We start from the raw sequence: 13025 nt of genomic DNA, 5'->3' as shown, positions 1-13025 counted from the left end.
GATAAAGAGAGCACCACGGGCAGGCTTTAGGAAGAGGAAAGTCCTCTTGGTTGGCCTGAGTGTGGGAGCAGGGAGCCCAGGATGGCGGGCACAGGGAGAAAGGGAGGGCCTCCATCCCCAGAAGCAGCTTCCCCAGCCAGCACACATCATCTCTTCTGGAAAACGACAGGGTGCTCCCACCTTTCAGCTGACTTCGATTGGGACATCTAGATCTATGGGACCTGGGGTGTCTCGGGAGCCTTGGATGTCTGACATGAAGTTTCCCCCATGAAGACTCCGGTCTCAGGGCCTTCAACCCAAAAGCGGGCCCTGGCCAAGGCCTCTTCACAATCAGCTCCCTGGAGTCATCTAGCTCTCTCCCCATCCTCCAGTGGGACCCCAGGAAAGACCATACCAACCTTCATCTCTGCAGGACAGAACCGAGTCCACTTTGCCCCCAGTCATCTCTCTCAAAGATTCCAGAAGACAGTATAGCATAACAGCCCCAGAGCAGACCTAGCATCAAATGCTCCTGATAAGCTGCACAACTCTGTGCAAGACCCTCAACCTCTCTGAGCCCCAGTTTCCTCCTCTGTGAGATGACAATAATAATTGTACCTATTGAGGTTGCTGCGAGATTTCCTTGAGAATGCATGTAGCAGGACCTAAAGTAAGTGCTTGGAAAATGGTAGCTATTTTTCCACCGGGTGGAAAAAATCTGGAAGGAGGGAGCATCATAGATACTAAGGAGGAGAGTCATAGCAAGCTACAGGGCAGAGAGCACAGGACTGACAATCAGAAAATCTGGAGTCAAATCCAGTTCCACTGTTTAGTAGCCGTGTGGCCTTAGACAAGTCATCTGACACCCACACAGTGGGAAGGACAACACATTTCACAGTGCAGGCATGATTATGCATGTGAAAGTGCAGCGTTCAAGGACTACAGTAGGGGAGGCGTTATTTTACAGACTCAGACAAGAGACCTTGGAAATTATCTTCACAAGGGCACGTATCTTGCTTTATTTAATGTCACATCCCTCTAGCACAGAGCCTGGTGCCTAACCAAAGCTCAGTAAATGTTTATTTTCGAATTAATAGATTTATCCCAACACACTTCACCTTACCAAAGAAAAAACCCTGAAGCACAGAGGTGACCAGACATTCGAGGAAGGGCTGAGGCAGGTGCCATGTGTCCAATTTCCTGCCTGCTGGTTCACATTCTAGAAAACACCATCCTGAGCACCAGGAATATTCCCGCTGCCCATTCTCGTTGGTCCTAGCTTATTGTACTCAGCCGGTCCTTCATCCCAACCCTAACCCTCAGAGCCTTAAAGGGCTCCTACAAAAACCCCAGTTGCTCCCTTCCAAAACCTGTCTTCAGAGAGTCCCAAATCAGCCTGCCAATTGGCCCTAAGTTTTGGAATTAAAAACCAGTCATTCCCACCTGACCAGTCCTGGTGGACAGCCACTGATTTCTCGAACTCCAGGATTTGTGAAAAAAGAGAAATATGGGTGCCTACATGGAATTTAGAGAAGCAACAGAAAATAAAAGGCACTGGTTCTCAAAGTCACAGAAGGTTCCCAAATCAGTGACTGGATTCCCAGCTGTGCCCTGGGGAAGACAAGCCCTTGCCCAGCCCCCACATCTATCTGCTCCTAATCACTTCAAGCCACAAGCCTGTCAGACACCAAGACTTAGCAAACCAGGCACTTGGCCAAGGGCATGCCAATACCTGTCAGGCCACAATTGCCAGACTCCTCTGTATTTCCAAGGACTTCCAGAACACAGCTCTACACAAGTCTGTCATGGCGAATTTAATCAGGATAGGAACATTGAACCCTATTGAATCCTGTTGCTACTTTAGAAGTATGCTGTCCATTTTTGGAAGCTGGGAGACCAACTATAGAGTTTCAAAGACTGAGCTCTTTCTACCCGCTGGAGACTTGTCAGCCCTTTGTCCCAAGGTCTAGACCAATGCTCATCAAAGTATGGTCAGAAGACCTGCTGTATCAGACTCTCTGGGGGAGCTTGCTCTGGGCCCCATTCTGGTGCTGGAGCAGAACCTCTGGAGACAGGGCCATGGATCTTAAAAACACCCTGGGGCACTGAATTTGACTACCAGTCTGCAATCCCCTTACCCCAAAGGTTAGTGCTGGATCACTGTGTTCCAGAGGAGGGAATAGAGGCATTGATGCTTTGAGGTAAGAAACAGAAATTACTCGATGTCAAACGAAATGGGAGTCCCAGAGCTTGTGGAGGAGATGGGGCTCCTGCAAGGCCGTCCCAGGCTCGCACTGTGCCACCCCCACGGGCTAGCGGACTTCAGTTGGGGTGTGGCTTCCTGGGCACCTGCAGAGGCAGGATGCTAAGAGATTTGGGAAGCCACACTAGGAGTCCTGTGCCAAGCCTGAAGTCAGGGAAGAAGCATACAGTGGAGGGCATCTTAGGAACCCACCCAGAGTGTCAGTGCCCAATACATGCTGGGGACCAGCACCCAGGGTGGGGAATGAGTATCAGAAAGAACAGTAGGTGATAAAGGTAACCATTCCCTAAAGACCAGTTCTTTTGGCCTCAAATAAATCCCCTGGTTTCATGAATAGTCCAAAGGAATGGAGGTCTTCCAAAAAGACCAGCCTGCTGAGGAACAGCTTAGATGTAATTTTCCTTTAAAAAATAAAGAAATGTGTCATTCTTCACATCTCAGTGTCACAGAGAAATTTGTATTCATCACGTAGATAATATGCCCACCAAAAAAAATTCATGAACCATATTTCTGCTTGGCTTATGTGAGGTCATCATTCAAGCTGTGAGTTTATGAAAGAATTCCTCAAGTCTGACTCCCAGCTTCCCAGCATGAACTTGGAAAGTCCTAACCCACTGCTGCTCAGCACTTGCACGTGTGCGACATGTGTCCTCGCCTTTTATGTAAGATGGGTCTGATTTACACACTGAAGAAAAAAGCCAAGCAGGACTGAATTCGCTCTTGTACAAGTACAGAGTTCTTTTTATTAGCATGTGAGATCATTTCCCAAAACACGTACCATGGAACATTAATTCTGAAAGACGTACTAAAGGGTGTCTCGGGCCAATAGATGCGAGAAACATTGCATACTCTGTTCCTCCCTACCAGGGATTCACGATGTAGTACCGCAGCTCTGAGAAAGTTTTTTGGTGAAGCATTTACTGTTTGGCCTGCTCAGTGCCCCTCCCCATCTGTCCCCATTTTTATAACAGCATTCTAGCTTTCCTTTAGGGAAATACTCCCTCCCTCCCCCTCGCCCCACTCAACCATGAAGTTCATGTGGCTTTGCTTATTGAAACCACTCAGTGACAATGCTGCCTCATATTCAACACACACACACACACACACACACACACACTTCCCTTACAGGTACACAGCCAAACACAATATCCAGCACAGAAGTACACACGCACAAGATTATTGGAGCTGAGTCATATTTTGTACCTCCAGAGATTTTACCATTCATGTTTTCCCTTAATTCTTACGAACTATCTAGAATTATTCCATTTATTAGCCTCTGTCTGTTTCTGTTGCTTGCAACCCAAAAACTCTAGATGAAGCAAGAGACCTATTTTCCACAGGCAAAAAACATGAAGTTGGGCCCTTACCCTACACCTTATACAAAAAATAATTCAAAATAGATCAAAGACCTAAACATAAAAATTAAGACTATAAAACCCTAGAAGAAAACACTTTAATAACATGAGATTCAGCAACGATTTCTTAGCCATAACACCAAAAACACAAGCAACACGGGAAAAAATTAGACTTATCAAAATTAAAAATGTTTGTTCAGTAGAGAACACTATAAGCCGAGTGAAACCCCACAGAACGGGAGAAAATATGTGCAAATCATATGCCTAATGAGGGATTAATATCCAGAATATATAAAGAACTCCTATAATTCAACAACAGCAAAAAATACATAACCCAATTTAAAAATGGGCGAAGGACTTTACCAGACATTCCTCCAAAAACAGCGTATAAATGACCAATAAGCACATGGAAAGATGTTCAATGTTACTAACCATTAGGGAAGTGCAAATCAAAACCACAATGAGACACTACTTCACACTCAGGATGGCTATCATAAAAAAGAAAAAAAATAGGAAGTGCTGGCAAGAATGCGGGGAAAGTGAAGGCCTGCACTTCACTGGTGGGAATATGAAATGGTACAGTCACTGTGGAAAATGGCATGGAGAGTTCTCAAAAAATTAAAGATAGAATTAACCAAATGATCCAGCAATTCTGCTTCTGGGTATATTCTCAGAAGAATTGAAGGGCACCTGGGTGGCTCAGTTGGTTGAGCCTCAGACTGTTGGTTTCAGCCCAGGTCATGATCTCCCTCTCCTTCCCCCCACTCAGGCATGCTCTCTCTTCTTCTCTTTCTCTCTCTCTCTTTCAAAATAAAAAAAAAAAAAGAACAATATTTTTATTTTAAAAAGGTAGAAGAAACCCAGGTGTCCATTGATGGATGAATGGATAAACAAAAGGTAGAATACATTTGTGCACACATACAATAGAACATTATTCAGCCTTAAAAAGGAATGAAATTCAGGCACATGCTACTACATGGATGAATCGTGAAGACATTATGCTATATGAAACAAGCCAGTCACAAAAGGAAATATCATATGATTCCTCTTATATAACATACCTGGAATAGTCAAATTCACAGAGACAGAAAGTAGAGGGTGGTTGCCAAGGGCTCGGGAGAAGGCGCATGGGATGTTATTGCTTAAGGCACACAGGGCTTCAGTTGGGGTAAATGGAGAAGTTCTGAGGAGGGGTGGCTGTGATGGTTGCACAACAATGTGAAGAGACTTAATGCCACTGAACTACACACTTAAAGATGGTTAGAATGGTAAGTTTCATCTTATGCATATGTTATCACAATAAAAAAGAAGCCTATTTCACTTTCTATAACCAAAATTTCCCTGGATGCATCTGACCACAGACTTCTCCCTTTCACCAGAACTCCACATGAATAACACACAAAGCAAGGATCCCAGAGAATATCCTTTGGGAAAGGCCAGCGTGTCATGTTGTGGCTGAACCTTCAAGGATAAAATCCCAGGGTGGAACAGAGCAAGGGTCTCATCTAATGCAGGGAAGAAACACTGGGCCAGTCATCTAGGGAAGGAAGAGGGCTTCGTGTCAGTCAGTTGAAAGACTAAGAGAAAAATTACCAGGTGTACTCACAACTGCAAAGAAAAGACCCCCCCCCCCCCTTCCCGAAACCAGCCAGGGCGTGCCGGTTGTAGTCTGACATAAAGGCGGGAACCAATCAAGTTCTGCTGAGCATTCAAATTTAAATGTTAACCAACAACAGCTCTGTAACCTCTAAAAAATATCCCTAACTTGTTTGTGCCTGTCTATAAAAGAAGCTGTAAGATCCTTACTCGGGGCCTCTTAGCGTCACCAGCAACGAGTGCGCGGAGGACCGGGTTCGAACCTGCAATAAACAACCCTTGCCGCTTGGCTTTGATTCTGGACTCTGGTGGTTTGTTTTCGGGGGGTCTCTCGAATCGGGGCATATCGCAGTAAACTAGGATTCAGAGAGAAAGCACGCAATAGCAGAGCGCAGAGGAGACACCTGCTTCTCTGGGCCTTCATATCAAGATATTGATGAGGTAGCTCCCAAGTGGGAGAACTTAAGGATCCTTCTTCTGGAAGCAGGTTTGCAAGGTTAGAAATAAGAGAGCCAGGCAAGAGGACGGAGACAATGCACCCCAATATGCATCCCCAGGGACTGGAGGCTAATTACCTCCACCATTATAGACTGTACTGTTTACACGCAGAACACAAGTTGCTTAGCAATCTCAGAACTTAAAAAAGGTTTTTTGAAATGTTTAGCGGTTCTCAGCCACTGGGCGGAACTCCTTTGGCAGGGAGTTGGATCCACCCCTTGGCCAGGGCATTCGGGCCAGAATGGCATTGAGATTGCCCAAGGGGAAGATGACAATTTAGGATAATAGTGTAGAAGTCTCTTGTTAAGTAGCCCCTCCCTCATTGCAGGCTTCCTCCTAAAACTAATCTCTGAAGGCTTTAGTTTTCATTTGCATAAAGAAAGTAATAAAACATAATTAAAAGCGTTGAGCTTTTCGTCATGTGCCAGCAGTTGGCTTTGTATGCATTTTCCCATTTCCTGTAAAGAACTAAGAAGTAGATAACTTTGTAACTCATTTCCTCGATTTCATTCAGATGAAAAACCTGAGCCTAAGTAAGATTAAGTTATTTGTCCAGGTTTCCCAGCTGGGAGCCAGGATCAAACCCAGGCAACTGGACCCCAGAACGGACCCTTTTCTCGGCCACTTCATCCCCTCTTTCCAGCCGCTCGTGTACAGAGCCTCACAGTCCGCATCTTCCTTCTCAGTCACAAAGGAAGTGGATTCTTAATGTCCATTTCCGTCTTCTTTCTCATATGCACAATTATAACCGAAAGCACCTGTGAAACCCTCACGTCCCATTTATCTGTTGCATGGAGCACTTGTCTGCATAAAAGCAAGGGAATGGACAAGGTCACTATCAACCTGATTTTTTATGAGTCAAAAGTCCTCATCTTCAACACCTAAAATAGCATTTCTCATTGCCCATTGTCTGTACAGAGACTCTCAAAGACACAATTAAGGAAATCAAATGAAGAGTTCCTTTCTTCTGCTGCCGCAAGAGATAGCATTGGCATTTTCCCAGCTGCTAATGTTTTTCAGCTGGCTTTCCACATTCCAAGAGACAGCAATCAGGGCCAGTCCAATACATCAGCAAAGTAGGCGAATGTCTACATTCTGGGGTCCAAAGGGTAAGCTGGGGGAGGGCACTGAGACACCCACCTATTTCAAAAGATCTTTCCCACGTGCCAGTCACACACGTAACTGTAATTCTCCCTCAAACACTGTTGAAGTAATTGATGTGCCAACAGGCCCTAATACCACCTCATACGTGTATAACACTTTAATAACCCTGTAGAGATTTGAATATTCTGAGGTTCCAAAACACTTTTACTTATCACATTTTGTCATCTTAAAAATGCTGCGAGGTTCACATCGCTTTTCCTATTTTATATGAGGATTTTCGAGCTCACTAGTAACTAGCAAAGCCAGGGCTAGCCTCTAAGGCTTTTTTTTTTTAACTCCAAGACCAATGTTCTCTGGAGGTAAGATATTTTCACTCATCAACACCTCTTGCACAATTCCTTCATCTGCCAGAAGCCTGAGCTAAGACAGGTAAGTTTCAGTAGGTGTACTAAGACAAGCCAACTCGGGTTTGAATTGACCAATCCGGCCTTAGCCTGGGAACCCCAAAGCACGAACTCTAATAAAGGCACATGCCCCAGGGCCTGCTTCTCTTTCTGCTTGCACCCTGCCTTGACCTCCCCATGCGGCCCCCCGAGGAATGCCTGATTGGTATTTTGTCCAGGACTTGTGCAAAACTCAATTTCAATTTCTCTTGTGGTCTGTTTTTGAACCGTGGCTCCCTGTCTGGCCCCTTGTACTTCACCTAAGAAATGCTAACTTAAACGGTTGTAACAATTAGCACTACCATCCTTATCAATAATAATCTTGGCTGTGACTTGCAGAATTTACAGTTAATAGTGACCATTCAAATGTGCCCTTCACCTGGTGCTAAGAGAAGGTATACACGGGGCCACCAGCCTGCTGGCCGGGGTTGCTTATTCATGGTCTTGCGATTCTTACCCAGAAGACACCTGGAGGGCCTGGTTTCACTTTTTTTTCAACCGAGGCTCCGAAAGGTTTTGCCCAACCATTCCTCAGATAACCCAAGCTCCTCACACTGCTGTTTCCAAATAGTGAAACACATCATGGCAGGCCACCAGTTCCATCTTTAATCAAATAGATGAATCGCAAGGCGACTTCCTTTGGCTTTTTTTAAAATAAGATTTCCACTCCTACCTCATGGCCTTGTCCAGCCTGACGTTGACAAAAAAAAAAGAAATTACTGCTTTCAAGTACACCCGATGGCGTTTGTTGTTGTTTGTCAAATAAAAGTTGACTGACTGCTTGAGTTGCACTCCTCACAACCCTGTGCCTTGCCCATTTTCTGATGTTTGCACACTTGCGCTCGCTTTGTGTCTCGGGGTGCTCCTGGTAAGGTACCCTTTGCCAACACTCGTCAAAAGGCTGTAATTCCCTCATCAGATATTTATTTCAGAGTATCTGCCGTCTGGACCACATCAACTCCCTGTCTTTAAACAAGGCTGCTGTTAACGTGGATGTGTGTGTGTTGAACACATACATATGCACAGGTAGGTATGTTTATACATGTATAAACATGTATAAACACATATATATGTATACATGTATGTATATGTGTGTGTATGAATATGCACGTAAAATTTCACACACCTTTCAAGAAAGCACCTTCCAAAACTTTCAAATTCCCCACAAGGCAGCCAGATTTCTCCCAAACAGCTGCCCTAGGGCCTCCAGTGATACCAGGAAGAGCAATTCTCAGTCCCCCTATGTTTCCATTTTTCTAAAAGCCTGACAGTAAAGGAGAGCTTCTCTACTTTGATTCAAGCAGTTAAAAACTCCAGCACAACAGAAGACACAGGCACATTTTTGTCGTGACTTACTTGACCACCATCCCAGCAAACTTAAATTACAACTCGTCTTGGGGCGCCAGGGTGGTTCAGTCGATTAAGTGTCTGACTTCAGCTCAGGTCATGATCTCATGGTTGGTGAGATTGAACCGTGCTTCCGGCTCTGCGCTGACAGCTCAGAGCCTGGAGCCTGCTTGGGATTCTGTGTCTCTTTCGCTCTCTGCCCCTCCCCCGCCTGTGCTCTGTCTCTCTCTCAGAAATAAACATTGAAACAAAAATTTCTTTATTGCAACTTGTCTTGAGTTTTAGAAAAGACGTGCACTTCTTGAATACTTCATTTCCATGAAAGACATTAAAATAAATAAGACCACTGACCGCAGCGGCATTTGGGGCATATACTGAAGAGTAGAGCAAGATGAGAGTCCGGTTGATACTTGAAGTTCCTCTACTTTTTCTTTAACTGTGAGGCATCTCTTCCCACCCCCCGCCGTGCCCCTCCCCAACATACACACACATATACATGCACACTCGCATGCACACGTGCGTGCCCACACGTGCACAGCCACGCAGTCACCTGAGCATCCAATAGCATTCTTTGGCCTAAAGCCTCAAGTCCCTGTTTGCATACGTGTTTCCCTAGCCATTTCACAAGAAAAGCAGCTGTGCGGTGTTGACTTCCTCATTTCCCCCAGAAGTTAAGCTGGACAAGGACTGACGGGTTAGGGTCTCTCATTTTTTGACCGTTTTCCAGGCAGTCAAAGTCAGAATCCGCGCCCTCGCTGCAGTGCAATCTTGTGACGGGGGGGCCTCGGCTAACCCTTAGGACTCCCCCACTCAGCTGCCTTCCCCGCCCCCACCCCACCCCCCATTTGCTCTGCTATCTGCTGTTGTAAGGTGCCGGGCCCGTTGCTTCGTGAGCGCTCCTTGTACCAAACCTGAACGGGGCCAGATACAGATACAGGCTCTGTACGCCCATCCTCAGACTCTCTTGAGGCGCTGTTTCTCCCAATGGACAACTCCCTCCCTCCGTCTGCAGCGCGCGAACTGGGCACACCAGGCTAGGTGTTCTGGTGGCTTCCTCCTTGATCTCCTGGCAGTGGCTCCTGCCAGTCAGCCCTCCTGAGCCATGCGCTGAAGCAGCGCCACTTGGCCTGTCGCATCCTTATTTGGAAACATTCAAGCTCCAGCGTTGCCTTCTGAACCAGGTGGAAACTTCTCAGGCTGGAGACCACCATATTCTACAACGGCTGTCTATCTTCTCTTGCAGACCGCGCACTTTCCACCTCCTAGACAGACAATAAGCGCTTTACATTTAATCCTCACAATAATCCTTCACCCTTGTTTTCCCAATGAAGAAATTGAGGCTTATAGATGCTAAGTAAGTTGCCCTAAATAACCCAAAGTATTTCATTTCCTAGGACTGTGAGCTTACCATAAATGTGGTGGCTTAAAATAACAGAAATGTATTCTCCTGCAGTTCTGGAGGCTAAAAATCTAAAATCATGGTGTCGGCAGGGCCATACTCCCTTGGAAAACATTAGGGGAGACCCTTCCTTCCCTTTGCAGCTCCTGGTGGGTCCGGATGTTCCTTGGCATTCGTTGGCTTACAGCTGTATCACTCCAGTCTCTGGCCCCATCTTCACAAGGCCTTTCTCCCTTGTGTGTCTCTTCTGTGTCCAGATCTCTTTCTATCTCTCCCTCCTTTGTCTTATGAAGACACCACTCATCAGGTTTAGGATCCACCCTAACTCCAGAATGATTTCATCTTGAGATCCTTAGCTAATTACATCTACAAGGACCTACTTCCAAATAAGGTCACATTTTGAGGTGCATATGAATTTGGAGAGAACACAATTCAACCCAATACACCCAGCAAGTGAGAATTTAAAACTACTTCTGACTCCAGGCTTCAGACACTTCACTTAACCATCTAGAATGTTCCTCGCCACATTGAATTTCTCTCATTTTTCTAAACAGAATTTTCTCTCTTCTGCCTCTCTGCCCTTGCTCAAACTATATACTGTTTTCTTTACATAAACCAACCTCTCCCTTTTTCTTTTCCTCAGCCCATCTCACCTGTGGAAATCTTCAGTAGTCTTCATGATCAAGCTCAATGCCACTTCCTCCAGGAAGACATTCATGATTGCACCAACCAACCAAGGAATTCTCTCCCCCACCCAAGCTCCAACTGCCTTACTTCACTTGTCTCTGCTGGCCCATCTTATCTTCTCCATCATTCTAGGTTTTTGTGCCATTGTCCTCATTCACCACCGTGCCCACATCCCACCAATATGTCACAGCTCTATCACAAGCTTCTTAAAGGCACAACTGCTTTCTCACACTGTCTTCTCCACAGCCCCTTGCACAACAGGAGCTCCTTACAATTAGCTCACATTCATCAAGTGAACTCATAATCATCTCTCTCTCCCTGTATTGAATAGTTCATGTGTTAGTGAGCAAAAATGCAGAATGCTTACAAAACAAGTGTCCCCAACATTCCCACTTCCCCAAAATGGAATTTTAAAAAATAGCCCAATTTACTTTTCCACATCGAATCCAACCATTTTACTGATAATTTTTGTCCTTCATTTGAATTTTGTCTAACGGCAGTAAATCCAGCCCTTCCCAGGTATCATCCTGGCTTTTTCAGTTTCTTCCTATCTCCAATGCCACCTTCCCTGGCTTCTTAGGACAGGCAAATATACTATTTTCAGGGGCTCTGAGGGCCAGGACAATGTCTCCATCCTTGTATCCCCAGCACCTAGTGGTGCCCGGGTGCCCAACAGCGTCTGAAGGATGCATGCAGGAACAAAGGTGTAAATGCTGCCTTAGTAAGAAGTCCTCAGAGTCCCCTAGGGCTGATCACTTTTGCAGGCCTCACACCATCCTCACTGCAACCCTGTGAAGTAGGTGTCACGGTTTTTCCCATGTCACAGATGGGAAAACCAGGGCTGAGAGGAGAAGGGACTTCCTCTTGGTCACACATCCACGTGACGAAACCAGAGTGAAACCCAGGTCTGGCTGGCTCCAGGGCTGTAGCTCTTAACCAAAAAGCCTCTCAGACAGGAATGCACCCGCATCGTCTGGCCCTGGCCCGAAGGGAGCCCCAGTGTGACAATCCCGAACACGCTCTTAAGCTTGAGAGTCTTGGCAGCTGTTGGCCATTTGGCTGGGAAGGTCTGAAATAAGTGAGTAGGACGGTTGAATCTAGGACAACAGACAATAATGTAAATGAAGAATGTGTATGTATACACGGGGTGCGGGAGCGCGTGTGTGGTGTTGCATATGGGGATGCGGCGTGTGTGGTGTGGGATATACCTGCTGTATTTGTTTTATGTAGATGTTTACGTGTGTTCTGTGCGGAGGGGCGTGTGATATGGAGTGTGTGGTGTGTACGTGGTATGGGGTGTGAGGGTGGGTGTGGGGCATGTGGAATGTGTGTATGGTGCATAGTGTGTGGTAGGGGGTGTGATATCGTGTGAAGTGTGTGTGGGATGTGTGGGTTGTGGATGGTGGTGGGGCATGAGGTGGGGGGGGGGTGTCATGTGTGGGGAGTGCGGTGGTTCCTGGGGATGAAAAGAGCTGTGTCTATAGGAAACAGTTTGGGATACCAAAAGAAGCAAATGACTCTGAGTCACATCTGGCCTCCACTCCTAGTTCAGATATTGAACATCTGAACAAACGGGGACAGGTCACTTATCCCTCTGAACTTGTTTGCTGTAAAACGGCCTTTCAACCTCATGGGGCCACGGGGAAGAGTTATTCAAGAAGAAACACTAGAGGGGTGTCGGGGTGGCTCAGTTAAACATCCAACTCTTGATCTCAGCTCAGGTCTTGATCACACGGTCGTGAGTTCAAGTCCCACATTGGGCTGTGCACTGGGCATGAAACCTACATCAAAAGAAGAGGAAGTAGGAGAAGGAGAAGAAGAAACAACATTATAAAAGCCCAATATAGGGGCGCCTGGGTGGCTCAGTCGGTTAAGTGGCCGACTTCAGCTCAGGTCACGATCTCGTGGTTCGTGAGTTTGAGACCTGCGTTGGGCTCTGTGCTGACAGCTCAGAGCCTGGAGCTGCTTCGGATTCTGTGTCTCCCTCTCTCTCTGACCCTCGCCCACTTGCGCACTCTCTCTCAAAAATAAACACTTAAAAAAAAAGCCCAATATAAACAAAACACTGTACTGAGGAGTATAGGGCTAAAAAAGGAAAAGAAGTAGTGGTCCCTGATTTTAAGGAGTTTCCATTCTGTTTGGGGGAAGGTAAACCTATAAAACTGATTTACGCAGAATGGAAGGTGTATGACAATGAAGACTGGCATCTCTCGAGCTCTTCGTGGTATGGCAGATTAAAAGATGTTCATCTCAAACCTTATAAGGTAGGTATTAGTTAGCAACCCCATCTTACAGATGGGAAAAGTGATGGTTGCAAACGTTTCGCCTTTACTCCAAAGACACACTGATGTTAA

This window comes from Puma concolor, chromosome F2, assembly GCF_028749965.1.
Source record: "Puma concolor isolate L17-30 chromosome F2, mPumCon1.1.hap2, whole genome shotgun sequence".
In the NCBI taxonomy this organism is placed as follows: domain Eukaryota; kingdom Metazoa; phylum Chordata; class Mammalia; order Carnivora; family Felidae; genus Puma; species Puma concolor.
The sequence above is the reverse complement of the archived record's forward strand: the minus strand, read 5'-3'. Positions refer to the sequence as shown.